This window comes from Saccopteryx bilineata, chromosome 1, assembly GCF_036850765.1.
Source record: "Saccopteryx bilineata isolate mSacBil1 chromosome 1, mSacBil1_pri_phased_curated, whole genome shotgun sequence".
Lineage (NCBI taxonomy): Eukaryota > Metazoa > Chordata > Mammalia > Chiroptera > Emballonuridae > Saccopteryx > Saccopteryx bilineata.
Window position 1 is genome coordinate 6076569 of NC_089490.1, and position 21504 is coordinate 6098072.

Here is a 21504-nt window from a genome sequence, read left to right on the forward strand (position 1 = left end):
GAGAAGCACCCATCTGCTTCTCCTCCCCTCCCCCTCCCCCTTCTCTCTCTCTGTCTTCTTCTCCCATAGCCATGGCTCGAATGCTTCCAGCAAGTTGGCCCCAGGCGCTGAAGATGGCTCCATAGCCCCGCCTCAGGCGCTGAAATATCTTGGTTGCCAAGCAACAGAGCATCAGGCTCAGATGGGCAGAGCATTGGCCCAGTTGGGACTTGCCTGGTGGATCCGGTGGGAGCTCATGTGAGAGTCTGTCTCTCTGCCTCCCGGCCTCCCCACCTCTCACTTAAAAAAAGAAAAAAGAAAGAAGAGGTAGTCTAGTTTCATTTTTTTTTTTTTTGCGTGTATCTGTCCAATTTTTCAGCACCATTTATTGAATAAAGTGTCTTTACCCCATTATATGCTCCTGACTCCTTTGTCAAATACTAAATGACCATATAGGTGTAGGGTTTTTTTTGGGGGGGGGACTCTCTATTCTATTCCATTGATCTATATAATTTTTTTTGTTATATATAAAATTTAAAAAACTGTGGAAAGTTTTTATGTTGGTATCAGGCTGTTTTGATACTATAGCCTTGATATCAGGTAGTGTGATAAATCCTGCTTTGTTTTTTCTCAAGATTACTGTGGCTATTTGGGTTTTTGTGGCTCAATATAAATTTTAGTATTATTTATTTTATTTAGTTCTGTGAAAAATGCTTCTCTTTTTTTGTATTTATATTTTTCCTAAGTTAGAAGCAGGGAGGCAGTCAGACAGACTCCCACATGCACCCGACCAGGATCCACCCAGCATGCCCACCAGGGGGCGATGCTTTGCCTATTTGGGGCTTTGCTTTGCTGCAACCAGAGCCATTCTAGCGCCTGAGGCAGAGGCCACAGAGCCATCCTCAGCACTCAGGCCAACTTTGCTCCAATGGAGCCTTGGCTGCAGGAGGGGAAGAGAGAGACAGAGAGGAAGGAGAGGGGGAGGGGTGGAGAAGCAGATGGGCGCTTCTCCTGTGTGCCCTGGCCGGGAATTGAACCCGGGACTCCTGCACACCAGGCCGACGCTCTACCGCTGAGCCAACCGGCCAGGGCACCATTAGGTGGCATAGGTTTTTTGATAGGAATTGCACTGTATCTATAGATTGCTTTGGGTGGTATGGCTATTTTAATGGTGTTAATTCTTCTTATTTGGGATAAGCTTCCACTTATTTGTATCTTTTTAAATTTCTTTCTTCAGTGTCTATTGAATAATTATTAGAATATAGTTTTTTTATATTCTTGTTGAAATTTATTGCTAGATATTTTATTTTTTTTATGCAGTTGTAAATGGGATTTTTTTTTTAAAGTTTCCATACCTGACAGCTCATTATTGATGTATAAAAATGCAACTTATTTCTGGATATTTATTTTACATCCTGCTACATTTCTGAATTCAGTTATCAACTCTAAAAATTTTTTGTTGCAGTCCTTAGGGTTCTTATTTATTATAACCACACTGTGATATATTTTATGGGATTGTATATTTTCAGGATGGCTTCCTATGTTCTTTGCATTAAAAACAAAACCAAACCCTGAGTTTGAGCATTCGTGTCCTATCTGGAACGTGGGGATTTAATGATACCCTAATGCAAGAAGAGGTGGCGAGGAGTAATTGAAATAATGCCCATAAAATTATTTCGTAAACAAGTTGTTATTAGTACTATTATAACCCTGTGGAGGAGCAGGAAGCCGGGACCGGAGAGTGGAAATCTCCGCCTTGGGCAGTAGTAACGTGATTTCCCGGTCACATCACCGCACGAAGGGCCAACTCCTGTCTTCAGGCTCACCAGCTTCCCTGAAAAGTTCAGCAGTGCTCCCCCCAGGGACAGAAGCGGGAGCGGTCACAGTTCAAAAAGTTAAGGGCCGGGTGGGAAGACCTCCCCAGACACCATGCCACAAAGTAACCCTTCCTCCCTTCGCGGGGAACTGCGAAAGGGTGGGAGAGTGAAACCAGGGTGAGTAAGAAGCTCTTTCAACCCTCAAGGAGCTCGCAGTCCTGCGGTCAGTGCTGCGCGGGGCTCAGGGACCCTGGGAGCGCGCACACTTCCGGCGGGAGGAGCTGCAACCCCGGCTGGGGAAGGCGTCCTGGGGGAGGTGAGGTGCAGCTTGGTCTGCCAAAGAGGAGAGAGAGAGAGAGGGAGGGAGAGAGAGAGAGAGAGAGAGAGAGAGAGAGAGAGAGAGAGAGAGAGACGGTTCCAACTTAGCACACATTTACTAATCCACTGCCCCCCATTCTCAGCTCCGTGCTGGGTCAGGGGCTGGGGAAGGAGAAAGCAAACATGAATGAAATCGACCTGCGCTCTGGCTGGAGAGCTCGGTTGGTTAGAGCATCGTCCTGAAGCACAGAGGTTGCCAGTTCGATCCCCGGTCAGGGCACAGACAGGAACAGATGGATGTTTCTGTTTCTCTCTCGCTCCTTCCCTTTCTCTAAAAAAAAATCGATTAAAAAAAAAAAAAGGAATAGACATTCAGCGAGAGTGGGGGAGGACCCTTTTTTCTAGTAAGAGACCCCCTTTTCTAGTAAGGGTGGGTGGGTATGTTGCAGGTCCTGGCCCGCGTGTCCCCCGGTCCATGGCTGGCACCGGACAGACGGGTGAGGGCTGCTTGATGTAATCGGCGGCGTCTCGCGCGCGACCGGGGAAACTGGACGGGGGAGCCCGGCCCAGGGCTGACTGCCCGCTCCGGGAATCCGCGCTCCGGGCGTTGGCGCAGCCCCGCCCGGCACCTGCGCCCGCCCTCCCGCCTCGAAACACGAAACACGCGCCGCAGCCGCCGCCGCCGCCGTCGGGGGGCGACTCCCCCACGCCCCCCTGCAATCCGCCTTCTCGCCACTAGTGTTGCAAGTAAAGATGCGAGAGGGGAGGACGCATCTGGTCCTGAGACGGTTTTCTGAGGATGAGGAAATAGAGAAGGAAGATGGGTAAATTATTTTTTTTCAGTGTCAATTTTTTTTATTATGGAAAATTTCAAACATACAAAAAGTAGAGAAAGTAATATGATAAAATCTTGTGCACCCACTGATGACCAATTTTGATTTGTCCACTCATCCCCTTCCATTTTCCAGTTATTTTTAAAGCAAATCCAAGACATCATATTTTGTTGGTAAAAACATCAGTATGTAAAAATATATATATATATATTTTTGGAGAATTTTAAACAGTTTATTTGAGCCAAACTGACAACATACAGTCAGGAAGCAAGACGCTCCAGAGAATAACTGTTGTTTTGCAATTTCTTTTATGCATTTGAAATTAAAGAGGGGATTAATAAATACTTTTTTTAAAAGTACAATTATCACACCTGACCAGGCGGTGGCGCAGTGGATAGAGCGTCGGACTGGGATGCGGGGGGACCCAGGTTTGAGACCCCGAGGTCGCCAGCTTGAGCGCGGGCTCGCTCATGTGGTTTGTGCAAAGCTCACCAGCTTGGACCCAAGGTCCCTGGCTCAAGCAAGGGGTTACTCGGTCTGCTGAAGGCCCATGGTCAAGGCACATATGAGAGAGCAATCAATGAACAACTAAAGTGTCACAACGAAAAACTGATGATTAATGCTTCTCATCTCTCCGTTCCTGTCTGTTCCTATCTATCCCTCTCTCGGACTCTCTCTCTGTCTCTATAAAAAAAACAAACAAAAAAAAAGTACGATTATCACATCTTTAAAACAATTCTTTAATTTGTTGATTAGAGAGAGGAAGAAAAAGAGAGAGAGAAATGTCAATTTATTGTTCCACTTGTTTATTCATTCACTGGTTGATTCTTGTATGTGCCCTGACCAGACTGAACTCACAAGTTGCCTATGAAGACGTCGCTCTAACCAACAGAGCTCCCAGACCAGGGTAAAGTGCACAATTCTTTAATATAAATGTACAATGTTCAAACTTATGTTTTATATTTTAAAACAGTTGATTTGTTCAAACCAGGTTGCGAACAAATCCATCAGTGCATTTGGTTGATAGGTCCTTTAAATCTCCTTTAATCAATAGGTTCCCTTTCTCAAACACCACCAATTTTATTCTGGCAATTTATTCTGTGACCAAACTGGCCTTTTGTCCTGTGAATTTTCCCAGACTGGGGTTTGCTGACAGTGAGTCCACAGTGGTGTTAAAATGATCCTGATAGATCAAGAGCCCTGATGGGTTTTAGGGTCACTATGTATGTATTTGGCAAGTATTCATCAAGTCGTACTTCCTGTTGTATTCCACTGGGAGGCACATAATGTTGGATGTCTCTCTTGCTACAATACTAGGGTTGACTAGTGTTCTCAGGTGTAGGCAGTTTAATCCAACACTGCAAGATTCCCTATCAGCATGTCACATGTTTCTAGCAGTTTCTGATGATTACTGCTGAGACCCATTATTTCATTAGGTATTACCAAAAGTATATATATATATTCTTTCAACCTTGCTTCACTTAATAGCTGGAGTTAGTAATAAAGAGCTAGGATAGTTAGTAATAAAGAGCCATTGGTTATCCTAGATATGTTTGTACAAGGATGGTAGCATAAATACCAAGACTTTCTCTTTATTTACCAGTTTTCAGAAAGTTGAGTCGGTTCCTAGCATCCTTCAAAAAAGACCAATAAGTTTATTTTTTAGTTATTAAAATAAACTAGCAAAAATTTTTTTTACTGATTTGATGTGTTTCAGTCAGTTGCAGTTATTGTCTTTATTGATGCTACCGTTATTCCATCTTTGACATTTCAACTTACCTCCTGAGTCTTTTTTTTTTTTTTTTTTTTTTAACATAGAGAGAGTCAGAGAGAGGGATAGATAGGGACAGACAGGAATGGAGAGAGATGAGAAGCATCAATCATCAGTTTTTTTGTTTTGTTTTGTTTTGTTTTTTTCATTTTTCTGAAGCTGGAAACAGGGAGAGACAGTCAGACAGACTCCCGCATGCGCCCGACCGGGATCCACCCGGCACGCCCACCAGGGGCGATGCTCTGCCCATCCTGGGCGTCGCCATGTTGCGACCAGAGCCACTCTAGCACCTGAGGCAGAGGCCACAGAGCCATCCCCAGCGCCCGGGCCATCTTTGCTCCAATGGAGCCTTGGCTGCGGGAGGGGAAGAGAGAGACAGAGAGGAAAGTGCGGCGGAGGGGTGGAGAAGCAAATGGACGCTTCTCCTGTGTGCCCTGGCCGGGAATCGAACCCCGGTCCTCCGCACGCTAGGCCGACGCTCTACCGCTGAGCCAACCGGCCAGGGCCAATCATCAGTTTTTTATTGCGACACCTAGTTGTTCATTGATTGCTGGTGAGCCTCGCTCAAACCAGATGAGCCTGCGCTCAAGCTGGTGACCTCGGGGTCTCGAACTTGGGTCCTCCACATCCCAGTCCGACGCTCTATCCACTGCGCCACTGCCTGGTCAGGCTTCTGAGTCATTTTTTGATGAGACTCTAGTAGCTTTCTCACAATCTAGTGTACCAAGATGTTCCAGGGTCATCTTATATAGTTCTTCTTCCAGACCTAGAATTAGCCAGTTGTGCAAGGGGGCCGTTTTTCTTTCACTCGGAAATAATATTTGGAGACCACCATCAAGGTGTGAGCAGTGCTCATTCTATGCAGCTAGTTAAGGTCATTATTTTCCGGCCTTCTTTGTGAACAGTGTTAAGTAATACATTTTATTATTATTATTATTATTATTATTATTATTTAAGCGAGAGAAGGGGAGATAGTGAGACAGACTACTGCATGCGACCCAACTGGGATCCACCGGCAAGCCCCTTCTGGGGCCCATGCTAGAATCCACCAAGCTGTCCTCAGCGTCTAGGCCTGCACTTAGGGTCACTCGAACCAATCGAGCCACTGGCTGCCTGAGCGGAAGAGGGCTACAAGGTGCTATCCGCATGCCAGGCCAACAGTCTGTCTACTGAAGCTCAGCCAGGGCCTCGTTTTATTATTTTTAAGAGAAAATACATCATGGTTTTATACTGCTTTCCCAATTCAAATTTAGGACTACTATTTTTACCTCTGTTCTTTCATGTCATATTCTTACAAGAAAACTTACCGGTAGCTTTTTCTTTGAGGTTGAAAATCTTTCTTTTTAATTTTTTAATTTATTTTTTGTATTTTTCTGAAGTGGGAAATGGGGAGGCAGAGAGACTCCCACATGTGCCCGACCGGGATCCACCCGGCATGCCCACCAGGGGACAATGCTCTGCCCATCTGGGGCGTTGCTCCATTGCAACCAGGGCCATTCTATCACCTGAGGCGGAGACCATGGAGCCATCCTCAGTGCCCGGGCCAACTTTGCTCCAATGGAGCCTTGACTGCGGGAGGAGAGAGAAATAGAGAGAAAGGAGAGGGGGAATGGGAGCTTCTCCTGTGTGCCCGGCCGGGAATTGAACCCGGAACTTACACATACTGGTCTGATGCTCTACCACTGAGCCAACTGGCCAGGGATGAGATTGAAAATCTTGTAACATTACAATTACTTATTTGCTACTCCTACCATGTATGTGTATATATGTATAGGTACAAACATATAATAGATTCAGAATGCCCTGGCTGGTTGGCTCAGTGGTAGAGCATCAGATAAGTGTATAGATGTCCCAGGTTCAATTCCGGCCAGGGCACACAGGAGAAGCGACCATCTGTTTCTCCACCCCTCCCCCTCTCTCTTCTCTCTCTCTTTCTCTCTTCCTCTCCTGCAGCCATGGCTCCATTGGAGAGAGTTGGTACCCAGTGCTGAAGATGAGCTGGCCTCCACCTCAGACGGTAAGAAGAGCTTGGTTGTGGACCAACGGAGCAATGCCCCAATGAGTAAAGCATCGCCCTTTAGTGGGCTTGCTGGGCGCATCCTGGTTGGGGCGCATGCTGTAGTCTGTCTCTCTGCCTCCCCTCCTCTCACTAAATAATAATAATAAAAAAGATTCAGAATAACAACAGTATTATTACCAAGATGACAACTGAAAAATTTGTTTTATTTGCAATTGTTTGTGTCATTAGTATATACTCCACTACGGATATATGTAGTCAATTACTGTGTCTTAAAGCCACTTAAAATTACTCCTCTTCTCTCAAATAAACTTTGTTTTGTAATGGTGTAAAACATTTACATGGTTCCCAATGTGCAAAACAAGGTGCATGCAGAAAAGACTAGTTTCTAATTCCTTCTACCCTGTTTTTCTTGCCCCCACTGGTGTTTTGTTAGGTTTTGGTTTATCTTTCCACTTAAAAAACAAATACAAGCAACCAAATATGTATATTTACATTCCCTGTTTCTTAGGTAAAATGTAGCATGCTATGTGCACAATTCTCACTTTTCCCCCACTTAACAGTATATAGGTCATCCTATAATAATACATAAATAGTCTTCATTTGCAATGAACTGATTGAGTTTTCTGAAGATACAATGTCTAGCATCATTTTCTTCAGATCTCCAGAGAGGAAGATGTCAGGCGGGATCAAGGCCACACTTAGGGTCACGGAGGCTTCTGGAAACGAAGTGGAGGAGGAGAAAGGGGCAGTTGTCCAGTTCCGTCTGCATTTCAACCAAGATACAGTTTGATGCTTGCCTGCCTTCTCAGCGCATGGTTTGCAACCATCATCGGTTGACTTACTTATTTCCAGTCTAGTCCTATTACAAACGGTGCTGCGATGGAGCCCATGCGAGTCTTTTCCTGTATTTGAGGTTTTCTTCTAGAAAACCTAGGTGTAGCCTGACCTGTGGTGGCGCAGTGGATAAAGCGTCAACCTGGAAATGCTGAGGTTGCCAGTTCAAAACCCTGGCTTGCCTGGTCAAGGCACATATGGGAATTGATGCTTCCTGCTCCTCCCCTTTCTCTCTCTCTCTCTCTCTCTCTCTCTCTCTCTCTCCCCCCCCTCTCCTCTCTAAAATAAAAAAAAAAGAAAAATAAAAAAAAAAGAAGAAAACCTAGGTGTGTTGGGAGCTAAGGGGTTGAGAGAAAGAAGGAACATTTAAAGCAAGGCCAGAGACGTCAGGCCTGGCTCAGGGACTTCGTAGCTTCAACCCTCGCAGGCACAGCGCCTGGAATCAGACAGCGAGAGAGGCAAAGGAACAGCTCCGAGGACTCAGGGTGATCTGCGTGCTGGACAGGGAAGATTTGCCGGGGGAAGGAGGTGTGGAAGGTGTCGATGGGGTTGCTCGTGGTGACGTTATAGAAGAAGACCTCCTACACCCGTGGTCCACGGGGATGCGCACTTTCCTTGGCCTAGTGCCTCAAAACTGCAGCCACGAGGCGCAGCACCCAGAAGCTGATCAAGGGCTCCATCCGCAGGGGGCCAATCAGGCGTGCTGGCTTGGAGACCCCGCCCACCCCAGACCCCGCCCGCCACATGGCCACGCCCCTCATAGGTCGGGCCCCCACTCCAGGCCACCACCTTGGTAGGCCAGCGAGTACCTGGAGCGAGGCCAGCCGGGGAAAAGGAGGTCCAGTGTCACCGCCTTTTAAAATTTTTCTTTTCAAAAACAATTCTTTTTAGAAAGACAGAGGGAGGAAGGGAGAGAGAGAGTTGGGTCAAATAAGTTTGTAAATATGACATATATGTTTGCTCGCTTATAGTTTGCATTGGGTGTGGGGGACAGGCTGTAAGCAGGCAGGGTCCTCATAGCCTAAGGCTTAGTTTTAAGACTAAACTTGTCCCACACCCTTGACTGTTGCATGATGTGGGGTGGTGCACTCTCATGAGGAATCCCATTATGCCTCAAATAAGTGGCTTTGTATCAGAGACTTCCTTGTTTGTATACTGGCTTAAAGGATTTAATTTTTTACACTGTAAAATAAGGCAGACCAGGGGCTCTCTCTCTTAGTTCCTGCCATCAGCATTGCAGAGGAGAAGCAGCCAAGATGGCAGAGTGCTGAAGGAGGAGCCAGTTTGTGCAGAGTTTGTGCAGAGAGAAGGAGATGGGGAACAGAGGTGAATAAGGCTGGTGAGCTAGAAACCTTTGATGCTAGGAAACTCAGATAAGTCAGTGGCTTTGGGAGCCCTGAATGGAAAGGGAAGTGTTTTCCCACTGTGTGTATTTCTCGCCCACTGGGTGCAAGCTAGGATTAAAGCTAATGGCCCACCAGTTCTTGGCTCTGTTGTTTCATTACTGTCTGTCCGAATCCAAAGCGAACCTGCATGGGCCAGGTGGCTGTGATGGCTTTACAGGGGGCAAGACTTTCTCAACTCGAGTAATATTCTGAAGGGAAGCCCCTCTGAGACAGGGATGAGTGGAGAGTGGCCATGCAGAGGGCGTGGTCAGCACCAGCCCGGCCCCAGCGCCCACCTTGTACAGGAGTTTGGACGTGGTCACAGCTCACTGGGCTGGAAGGGCTTGATTAGTGGTAGCTGCATGCAGTCTTTGCTGCTGAAGACTCGACATGGGGTCCTCCCGGGCCTCCCTGCTGTCTAAGCCACGCCCTCTGGCTGCAGTGTGAGTCAGTTTCCCCTTGCTGGCTGTGCGGGGTTGGGAGAGGTGGGAACGCGGGGAGAGGGGAGAGGAGTGAAGACGGGCAAGTGGACTGTGTGACCCAGGCTGTCCTTTCCTGTCTCTAGACCCCACGCCGGGCTGAACAGCTGCTTTGTTTGTTTGTTTGTTTGTTTGTTTCAGTGGAATGGCGGTGTCAGCTACAGAGACTTCCTTTATCCACCGAGGGGAAGGAGCACTGCAGCCACAACAAGAAGACGACAAAAGTGGGGCGGAGGCCCTGGCCGGTTGGCTCAGTGGTAGAGCGTCGGCCTGGCGTGCAGGAGTCCTGAGTTCGATTCCCGGCCAGGGCACACAGGAGAAGCGCCCATCTGCTCCTCCACCACTCCCCCTTTCTCTCTGTCTCTCTCTTCCCCTCCCGCAGCCGAGGCTCCATTGAAGCAAAGATGGCCCGGGTGCTGAAGATGGCTCTGTGGCCTCTGCCTCAGGTGCTAGAATGGCTCTGGATGCAACAGAGCGACGCCCCAGAGGGGCAGAGCATCGCCCCCTGGTGGGCGTTCTGGGTGGATCCCGGTCGGGCGCATGCGGGAGTCTGTCTGACTGCCTCTCCATTTCCAGCTTCGGAAAAAAAAAAAAAAAAAGATACACACGTGAAAGAGAGAGAGAGAGAGAGAGAGAGAGACAGACAGACAGACAGAAAGGGAGAGAGAGAGAGAGAGGGAGAGAGATGAGAAGCATCAACTCATAGTTGCAGCATCTTAGTTGTTCACTGATTGCTTTCTCATATGTGCCTTGACCTGGGGTCTCCAGCTGAGCCAGTGACCCCCTTGCTGAAGCCAGCAACCTTGGGCTTCGAGCTAGCGACCATGGGTCATGTCTATGATCCCACGCTCAAGCCTGCGACCTCAGGCTCAAGCTGATGAGCCTGCACTCAAGCCAGTTACCTCTGGGTTTCAGACCTGGGTTCTCAGTATCCCAGATAGGTGCTCTATCCACTGTGCCACCACTGGTCAGGCTAGAATTCTTAACAAATAGAAGATTTAAACAACATAACCAACTTGATACTTTTACATGAATTCTATGCCTAATATCCATTTTGTGAACTAATTATTCACAAAAAGTCAATACATACTAGAGTATTAAGTAGTTCTCATCAAATTTCAAAGTACTTTTATGATGCAGATCACATTCTCAGACTATAATTTAAATAAAAATTACCAACTACAGCAAAAAAAAAAGAGATAATATAAAAACTCAAACTTGTGTTTAGAAACTAAAATGTGCTTTAAAATAACATGTGGAAATTGTGGACTATTCAGAAGTGGCTGACAAAAGTAATACTCTGTTTACTGAGATACAAGTTTATAGTTTACTATGCAGTTACTAAAAAGCAAAAAAAATACTGACTATAAATAAGCTAGGACTTCAAAATAAGAAGCTGCAAGAAAACAGAAAAAGGTAAACTCTTAGAAACTAAAAGAGAGGAGACAAAAATAGGAGTAGAAATTAGTAAAGTTTTAAAAAACACAGTTTAGCCTGACCTGTGGTGGCACAGTGGATAAAGTGTCGACCTGGAATACTGAAGTCCCCAGTTCAATCCCTGGGCTTGCCCAGTCAAGGCACATATGAGAAGTAACTACAAATTGATGTTTCTGATTCTTCCCCACCTCGTATTTCTCTCTCTCTCTCTCTCTCTCTCTCTTCTTTCTAAAATGAATAAATAGTCTGACCTGTGGTGGTGCAGTGGATAAAGCCTTGACCTGGAACGCTGAGGTCACCAGTTCAAAACCCTGGGCTTGCCTGGTCAAGGCACATATGGGAGTTGATGCTTCCTGCTCTTTTTCTCTCTAAAATGAATAAATAAAGTCTTAAAAATAAAATGAATAAATAAAAACTTAAAAACACACACCTACAGCCTGACCAGGTGGTGGTGCAGTGGATATCGAGTGTCCGACTGGGATGCCGAGGACCCAGGTTTGATACCTCAAGGTCGCCAGCTTGAGCGCGGGCTCATCTGGTTTGAGCAAAAGCTCACCAGCTTGGACCCAAGGCTGCTGGCTCGAGCAAGGGGTTACTCAGTCTGCTGAAGGCCTGCGGTCAAGGCACATATGAGAAAGCAATCAATGAACAACTAAGGTGTTGCAACGTGCAACAAAAAACTGATGATTGATGCTTCTCATCTCTCTCCGTTCCTGTCTGTCTGTCCCTGTCTATCCCTCTCTCTGACTCTCTCTCTGTTTCTGAAAAAATAAAAAAACAAAAAACAAACCAAACAAAAAAACACACATACAATAGAAATGACCAATAATGCCAAAATCTTGTTCTTGGAAATATTAGTAGTAATTACTCATACTAATATTTGGGCATAACTTTGACAAGACACCAGGAAAATGAGAAGCAGCCTGACCAGGCGGTGGCGCAGTGGATAGAGCGTGGATCTGGGACGCTGAGGACTTAGTCTCAAAACTCCTGAGGTGGTTGGCTTGAGCGGCAGGCTCGTCAGCTTCAGTGCCAGATGGTGTGGGATCATAGACATGACCCCATGGTCACTGGCTTGAAGCCCAAAATTTCTGGCTTGAGCTCAAGGTCACTGCCTTGAGCAAGGGGCCACTCACTGGCTCAGCTGGAGTACCCGGGGGCAAGGCACGTATGAGAAGCAAGCCATGAGCAACTAAAGTAACACAACTACAGGCTGATGTTTCTCCTCTCTCTCCCTTTCTGTCTGTCTGTCTCTGTTTCTCCCTAAAAAAGAAAAATAAAAAAGCAACCGATGGTGGTAATCTTGTGATATTGCCCCGCCTTCCGCTGATGTGGTATTTTCTGTTTGGTTGTGTGTGTTCTCATAGCAGCTATTCTACCAGGAGCCACAGAAAGGCTGGGGAGAGGGGGCGGGAAACCCCGTGCTGGTGAGGGGTTTCCTGCCAAGCGCAGGCGCTCTGCACGTGGGGTACCACAGCCACGACAGGCGGGGAACAGCCGGAGCGGGGACTCCCGGCCGCACACGCTAGGCTGACCCCCAACTCCGCTCTCCACCTGTCAGTCCCTCGTGGGCCCTCCCAGCAGGGGCGCCCAAACGCCTCTTCTCCTGCTCTCCTCTCCGGGGCTTCCCGATGGAAAGCGGCCCCTGCGGCTCACCTGAGGCCCACCTGCCTCGCACCTGCCTCGCACCTGGTGGCACCCTCACCACCCCGAGCTCTCCTGGGCGGGTCTGCGAGGATCCTGAGGATTGACACTCACCATGTTGGGCTCTCTTCAAGAAAAAGCTTACAGAATTAGAAACATAAACTTAGGAACCAGAGTGACTATTTACTCGCAACTGTTAACGTAAGAAACCCCTAAACCTGTAAGAATGTTAATGAGTTTATTTGAGCCAAACTTTCAACACATGCTGGGAAGCAAAAACCTCCAGGGATTGAGAAAACCCTCGGGAAAATGGCCGTTTCACCATTTATTTCATGCATCAGAATTAAAGGGGAAGACGGAAGGGGGTTACATGATATCCATTAATGATTGATTAAGGGGGGAGGGAGAGCCCAGTGGGAGGGGCGCCGAATCTTTGGGATTGGATAAAAAGCAAAATGTATAGACAGACTTTTTTTTTACATAATTAGGTGTAGGGTAGTTAACAGTTCAATTAACATAGTAACAACAACAATGAGGTGTTAGTGGTTTCTGCTCTGGTGGGGTGACTGCACCCTTGGGGACAGGAAAAGAAGGTTACAAAGGTGTGTTATCAGGTACATTATTGTAGATGCAAAAAGATAACAGACAGGCTCAGGTGAGGTAAGCATGGGCCTCTGTTAGAGAAAAATACCACCCAGGACAAGACTTTTCTTAGGTGAGAATGAGTAATTTGGTATTTTCTCTAGCAGAGCTAACACAAAAATTTTTTTTAATTGAAAGTTTAAAAACATTAATTTCAGTTTCACAATTATTATTGCATTTCAAGTTTTCTTGGGCAGTGACTAAACTTACATAACCCTTTAAACTGCTAAAAATCACTGATGTGTTTTGTTGGGCAGATAAAATATATTATGCTTACTTTGTTAAAGATGGCGCTGCCCACGTGGAAGCCTGTCACCCAGGTGATCATATTAGTTGCCCTTCTTGCTTGGGATGGGTGTGATTATATTAATGTGTGTTGGGGGTGGGGCTGTGGGCAGGCAGGATCCTTGTAGCCTGGGGCTTGGTTTTAGGACTAAGCCTTTCCCACCCTTTTTGATGTGGGGCGGTACACTCTCATGAGGAATCCCATTATGCCTCAGATAAGTGACTTTGTATCAGAGATTTCCTTGTTTGTATATTGGATTAAGGGTTTTGATTTCTACACTATAAAGCGGGGCAGACCGGGAGCTTGCTCTCTCTTGGTTCCTGAGATTAGCATTAGAGAAGAGAGCAGAGAAAGGCCACATGGAGGAGAAGAGAAGCAGAAGATGGTGGAGTGCTGAGGGAGAAGCCAGTTTGTGCAGTTTGTGTAGAGAGAAGGAGATGGGGAACAGAGGTGAATAAGGCTGGTGAGCTAGAAACCTTTGATTCTAGGTGTTGGGCGTATAAAATGTATTATGCTCACTTTGTTAAAGATGGCGCTGCCCACGTGGAGGCCGTTGCCCAGGTGATATTAATGTGTGTCTCTGTGGGCTGTGGGCAGGCAGGATTCTTGTAGCCTGGGGCTTGGTTTTGGGATTAAGCCTTTCCCACACTTTTTGATGTGGGGTGGTACAATTCCATCATGCCCCAGATAAGTGACTTTGTATTAGAGACTTCCCTATTTTGTATATTGGATTAAAGGTTTGGATTTCTACACTATAAAATGGGGGCAGAATGGGAGCTTGCTCTCTTGGTTCCTGAGATTATCATTAGAGGAGAGAGCAGAGAAAAGCCACGTGGAGAAGGCCAGGAGAAGCAGCCAAGATGGCAGAGTGTTGAGTGAGAAGTGAGTTAGTGCAGAGTTTGATGCTGGAGAAGGAAGGAGATGGGGAACAGAGGTGAATAAGGCTGGTGAGCTAGAAACCTTTGATTCCAGGAAACTCGGATAAGTCAGTAGCTTTGTGAACACTGAATGTGAGTGGGTTTTGGAGCCCAGTGTGTGTTTTTACTTGCCCGCCGGGTGCAAGCTAGGTTTAAAGATGTTGGCCCACCAGTTTTTTGGCTCCGTTGTTTCTTTACCGACTGTCCGAATCCAATGCAAACCTGCATGGGCCAGGCTGCTGTGATAGTGGCCGTGGCTACTGGCTTTACAATGCCAGTTGTAAATGGCATTGTAAATGCCAAATGTTCTTTGTAGATGCCAGTATTTCCTGCCAAATCAACAAGAGATTTAAAAAATTTCACTGTTGTAAAGCCAGAAGCCACGGCCAGGACCACTGTCACAGCAGCCTGGCCCATGCAGGTTCGCATTGGATTCGGATAGTCGGTAAAGAAACAATGGAGCCACAAACTGATGGGCCATAGTCTTTAATTCTAGCTTGCACCCAGCGGGCAAGTAAAAATACACACTGGGCTCCAAAACCCACTCACATTCAGTGCTCACAAAGCCACTGACTTATCCGAGTTTCCTAGAATCAAAGGTTTCTAGCTCACCAGACTTATTCACCTCTGTTCCCCGTCTCCTTCCTTATCCCAGATACAAACACTACACAAACTGGCATCTCACTCAGCACTCCACCATCTTGGCTGCTTCTCCTGGCCTCCTCCACGTGGCCTTTCTCTGCTCTCTCTTCTAATGATAATCTCAGGAACCAAGAGCCCAAACTCCCGTTCTACCCCTATTTTATAGTGTAGATTCAAAACCCTTAATCCAATATACAAAATAGGGAAATCTCTAATACAAAGTCACTTTCTGAGGCATGATTGGATTGTACCGCCCCACATCAAAAAGGGTGGGAAAGGCTTAATCCCAAAACCAAGCCCCATGCTACAAGGATTCTCAACACACATTAATATCACCTGGGCAATGGCCTCCTTGTGTCATCTTTAACAAAGTGAGCATAATACATTTTATCTGCCCAACAACTGTGTTTATAGTTTCAATTTTTTGTTCATCAGTAGATTATCAAAAAATCCATGAGTCTATTCTTTATTTCTACTTAACATTTAACATTTATCTCTTCCCTCCAGTTATTGATTTTGGATTGATCCTGTCAATGTAAGACACTTCCGAACCTGTAAGAATTTCTCATGAGTTTATTTGAACCAGACTGGACAATTGCTGGGAAGCAAAGTCTCAATGGATTGAGAAAGCGCTCGGGAAAATGGCAGCTTGACTGTTTAACTGTATCCATTAGAATCAAAGGGGGAGACAGAAGGGGTTTACCTGGAATCCACTGGTGATAGATTAGGGAGGCAGGAGGGAATAGGGGATGTTGGGCAGATAAAATGTATTATGCTCACTTTGTTAAAGATAGTGCTGCCCATGTGAGGCCTTCGCCCAGGTGATATTAATGTGTGTTGAGAATCCTTGTAGCCTGGGGCTTGGTTTTGGGATTAAGCCTTTCCCACACTTTTTGATGTGGGGCGGTATAATCCAATCATGCCTCAGAGAAGTGGCTTTGTATTAGAGACTTCCCTATTGTGTATATTGGATTAAAGGTTTGGATTTCTACACTATAAAATAGGGGCAGAATAGGAGCTTGCTCCCTTGGTTCCTGAGATTATCATTAGAAGAGAGAGCAGAGGAGAGCAGAGAAAGGCCACGTGGAGGAGGCCAGGAGAAGCAGCCAAGATGGCAGAGTGCTGAGTGAGATGCCAGTTTGTGTAGAGTTTGTATCTGGGATAAGGAAGGAGATGGGGAACTGAGGAGAATAAGGCTGGTGAGCTAGAAACCTTTGATTCTAGGAAACTCGGATAAGTCAGTGGCTTTGTGAGCACTGAATGTGAGTGGGTTTTGGAGCCCAGTCTGTGTTTTTACTTGCCCGCTGGGTGCAAGCTAGAATTAAAAATAATGGCCCACCAGTTTTTGGCTCCATGGTTTCTTTACCGACTGTCCGAATCCAATGCGAACCTGCATGGGCCGGGCTGCTCTGATGGTGGCCCTGGCCGTGGCCACTGGCTTTACAGGGGACATCTCTGGGATTGGGTACAAAGTAAAAATGTGTTTGCTCAAACTTCTTTTACACAGGCAGAAATAAGATCATTAACAGTCAGCCACCGACAGGATAATAACAATGAGGGGGTTTGTTGGCTCAGCTCTGCTGGGAAGCCGGCCCTGAGGCAGTGGGAAAGAGGATGACCCTTACATTTCAAAGGCATGTTATCCGGTACATGATTGTTGATACAAAAGACAACAGGCAGGCTCAGATTAAAGGCAGCACTGGCTTTAGTTAGAGAAAAATACCTCCCTGGGGCATGACTGCCTGCCGCCAAGAACTGCTTTTAGCTACAAAGTTTCCATTTCAGACCATCTCTCGTGGTTTCTTTAGGTCCCTGAGTCTCTAAGGTCACCAGGCAGGCTTTCCCTGAGCTTGTCAGGGTCAGCATATGTCCCCATTTTCGTCCACACCCTGAAATTTTTTTTCTCCAATTCACTTTTCAATTTTGTATAGAAATGTATAAATTACTTTACGATGTACAGTAAATTTATGTGTTACAATGTTCAATGTATTCCTGCAGGTGAGGACTTCTGTTTTGACTAGAGATTGATGAGACAGAATCAATCCCACACACATAATTATTTACTGCATTTATATAAATTATTATATTTTCACAAAGATGATGCTCAAGAAGAAATTCTACTTCATTATGTTAAACTAAACGTTGAAAGTTTTACAATAAGATGAAAACCTAAAATCTTGAATTGCAAAAAAAAAAAAAACCTGTAGCTTACAGAGAAAAACGAATGTCAGATTTGAGATCAGCACACTCGACTTAGGTAAGAACAAGTATTTCCGTGGATGCAACAAAAATTTTGTTCCCCAGTGTAATTGTCCACATCTGAGGGTTGGGAGGATTTATTGACTCCACTGGCCTCAGACTTCTGGTGCTTCATGTCACATGGACGTGTCCTCTGACCCTGCATTTAATTTCTGATGTCAGGACGGTTGTTTCAATGGGTGATAGAGTGGTGTTGAAAAACATTTCTATACCCAGACACCTAGCAATAACTGTGAGCCCATATTCTAGTAAATTCAAACAGTGTAAGCCCAGCTTAATTTCTTCTGCTTGACCAGGCAGTGGTGCAGTGTCAGACTGGGACACACACACACACACACACACACACACACACACACAAAATAAATACATAAAAATCTTTTTTGTGACAGAGAGAGGGACAGATAGGGACAGACAGACAGGAAGGGAGAGAGATGAGAAGCATCAACTCTTCATGGTGGCACCTTAGTTGTTCATTGATTGCTTTCTCATATGTGCCCTGACCAGGGGGCTACAGCAGAGCGAGTGACCCCTTGCTCAAGCCAGCGACTCTGTGCTCAAGCCAGTGACCTTGGGATTTTGAACCTGCGTCCTCCTCGTCCCAGTCTGACACTTTATCCACCGTGCCACCGCCTGGTCAAACAAAAGAAATTTCTTCTTAGCTAGATCTCTGCCCAATATGCCACCTGATGCAAGGAAAAGTGTGACAGAGAGGGACATAGTCAGCCATCCAGGATGACCAGGAAGAGACAGTCATCTTTTGGAGGGCAGTTGAGATCTTGCTCTCGCAATATTCTTCGTTCGTTTCAGATAGACTCATAAAAGTTCAAAAGATATATATGTCACTTTTGTATATTTTACAGAAGAGTGTGACTATGTGAACACACAGCCTGGGCCCATTCCAAAGCCTTGGAGGGGGTCAGTGCAAGTGAGGAGCTGCAAGGTCAGCCTGGCCTTGTGCGCCCAGCACTGCAGTGAGGTGGCCTCCCCTGTGGTCTCTCAACGAGGGCGCCCTGGCCTTGTACGCCCAGCACTGCAGCGAGGTGGCCTCCCCTGTCCCCTCTCAACGAAGACGCCCTCGCCTTGTACGCCCAGCACTGCAGCGAGGCGGCCGCCCCTGTCCCCTCTCAACGAGGACGCCCTCGCCTTGTACGCCCAGCACTGCAGCGAGGCGGCCGCCCCTGTCCCCTCTCAACAAGGACGCCCTCATCTCTACCTCACCTGACATCCCTCTCTGCACTTGCTGAGTTTCTCTTTTCTTTAGTTTTCTCCACACCTCAGTGAGTGTGGAGTTTAATTAAGTTCATACATTCCCTGTTACAAGGAAGTGGCTAATCGTGTGCAGCCCTAACCTTTTGTTCCAACAGGTGTGTCCAACCAAGTGACTGACAGAGTCAGCCACCCGTACACACGGCATTCAGGGAGGACTCAGCCCTTCCCACACCCGACGACCAGCGTGCCCACACAGGTCCACCCGGCCGGGCTCCTCAGGGGCGGCTGCCCTGTCAGGGCTCAGAGCAAGGCTCTCCAGCCACCTGGTGAGCGGGCGACGGCCTCCATGCACTTCACGCTGTCTCCTCCACGCCGTGGGCGGAGTCCCGGAGCGTCCCACCCAGACACTCGTGTCGCCCGCCCAGGGGCTCTCCTGAGTTCTCCGCGTCTCCCAAGTGTCAGACCTGGGCTCCCTGCTCTCCTGACTGTGTTTCTCTGAGAACCGTGTCACCAGACGTAGAGCGGAGCATCACCTTTCCTGTGATTTCTTGGAAACCTCTAACACGAGTGGTTGTACATAACACACCTGCCGCCCAACTGCCTCCTGAAGGCGCAGGATAGACGGTGTTTGCTGGGTACAGCCGGAAAGAAGTCGCCGGGGATCAAAACTGATCAAAAAGAATATTTATTCGAGGCGGATTTGAGCTGCGGGAGATTGTATCTTAACAAGGTGACCAACATTTTTACAATGAAAAGGAGGACAAAAATAAAGTGAAGAAACAAATATCATCAATAAAGGAAACATTTTATGCATTGCAACCATGATACGCTAGAGTATGATGCATGCATAATGAAACATTTGCAATATTTTATATTGTAATTATGCTTACATGCCTATTCATGTCTAATAATAATTGTAAGAAAAAAGTACTCGTTCAGATACAAATACGTCACATCCCACGCCATGGATCGACTCTGCATGGATCGAATAGGGACGTTTACAGATGAGTCTTCCAGTATCAGAAAGGAGGACATGGAGGAGGACACTTCTGGAGGGAGGACGGAACTTACAAGATCAGGACTGTCCTCCCTGGAGGAGGACGATTGGGCGCCTTAGTCTGAAGGACGACAACCTCCCGGAGCAGAGGTCGGGGAGAGGACACACACACACACACACACCCCGGGGGACTGTCCACGCAGGCGGCTGGCATCTGGTCCGGCCTGTCCATCCGGCGGTCACCGTGCCCTCGGGGGTGGAAGATTCCTCTCCGCCGGCGGCTGGGACTTACAGACACCGCCGGGACTCCTGTGCGCTTGGCTGTGTGTCCAACTGGACTGAACGGGCTTGGGCTCAGTGAGGCTCCCGTGATTTCATCAGGATGGTTATTCGTGATCTGAACCCACACGGGCAGCTACGCGGACCGCTTTCGGCTCAGGCCCGGCAGAGCTGAGCGTCGGAGCAGAGGGCGGTCTCCTCGCGCCCAGTCCCAGCAGGGAGCTGAGGTCCATATTGGACAGTCGGCCCTCAGAAGTGTCCCGGGACAGTGTCCTCGCACCCACCGCCCGCTGCTCCCTGCTGCTCCCAGGCCCCGTCCAGCGGGGGCACTCAGCCGGCTCGCACCGGTTCTGCAGAACCCATACCTAACTTTTTGTTGATTTCAGTGAACCGGGTGCGGAAAAGGCACCGTCCTCAGGGCTCTCTCTAAGGCGGGCGCCTGGGCAGCCGCCCCATGTGGAAATCACAAATTTACATTCCTTACTCTTTCTTAACATTCATCTGTGCAACAGCGTGTTCTAAGCGCCCGTAGTCATGTTCATTCCGTCCACAGGTGGAAAAAATTGCAAGTGAGGATGCCAATCAAAAAGCAATATGGAGGCCCTGGCCAGTTGGTTCAGTGGTAGAGCGTCGGCCTGGTGTGCAGGAGTCCCGGGTTCGATTCCCAGCCAGGGCACACAGGAGAAGCGCCCATCTGCTTCTCCACCCCTCCCCCCCTCCTTCCTCTCTGTCTCTCTCTTCCCCTCCTGCAGCCAAGGCTCCATTGGAGCAAAGTTGGCCCGGGCGCTGAGGATGGCTCCTTGGCCTCTGCCCCAGGTGCTAGAATGGCTCTGGTTGTAACAGAGCGACGCCCCAGATGGGCAGAGCATCGCCCCCTGGTGGGCGTGCCGGGTGGATCCCTGTCGGGCGCATGCGGGAGTCTGTCTGACTGCCTCCCCGTTTCCAACTTCAGAAAAATACAAAATAACAAAACAATAACAAAAAAACCAATATGGAAACATCTTAAAGGACAGTTTTATTGTTTCTTTTGGTCAGGTATTATTTAATATTTTTTATTAATATTTTACAGCTCTTTCTTATAACATAATCTAGTTTTGTGTACCCCCTTTATTGTTCTTACTTAAATATCAAATGTATGAAATAATAAACTACCTTTTGATATATCTTTTTTTAATACTTAAAAGGGTCATTAGGGCCTGACCAGGCGGTGGCGCAGTGAATAGAGCATCGGACTGGGACGCAGAGGACCCAGGTTCGAGACCCCGAGGTCGCCAGTTAGAGCACGGGCTCATCTGGTTTGAGCAAAGCTCACCAGCTTGAGCCCAAGGTCGCTGGGTTGTGCACTCGGTCTGCTGTAGCCCCCCCTGCCCCCTGGTCAAGGCACATATGAGAAAGCAATCAATGAACAACTAAGGTGTTAGTTTGATGTTTGAAGAATTGATGTTTCTCATCTCTCTCCCTTCCTGTCTGTCTGTCTGTCTCTGTCTCTGTCACAAAAAACAAATAAACGCAACTGATCATTAGGGCAGAGAACCGGTTGTTAAGTTATTTGAATCTCAGCATTGGCCCTGTCTCTCCTGGGATATACTCTCTTCATCCTAACTAAGGTGACCAATCGTCCTCCTTTAGGGAGGACAGTCCTTCTTTTGTAAGTTCCGTCCTTTCTTGAAAAGTGTCCTCCTCCATGTCCTCCTTTTTGATATTGGAAGACTAATCTGTAAACATTTGTATTCAATCAATGCAGAGTCAATCCATT

At 47.2% G+C, this 21504-nt stretch overlaps 1 long non-coding RNA gene across 1 annotated transcript; it reads left to right on the plus strand.

The window, feature by feature from the left end:
* Positions 1–1804: 1804 nt before the first annotated feature.
* On the plus strand, positions 1805–11050 carry LOC136318746 (uncharacterized). Its single transcript, XR_010728118.1, has 4 exons — positions 1805–1973; positions 3795–3854; positions 6672–6735; positions 9578–11050. It is a non-coding gene; the product is annotated as an uncharacterized lncRNA (long non-coding RNA).
* The last annotated feature ends 10454 nt before the right edge of the window (positions 11051–21504 follow it).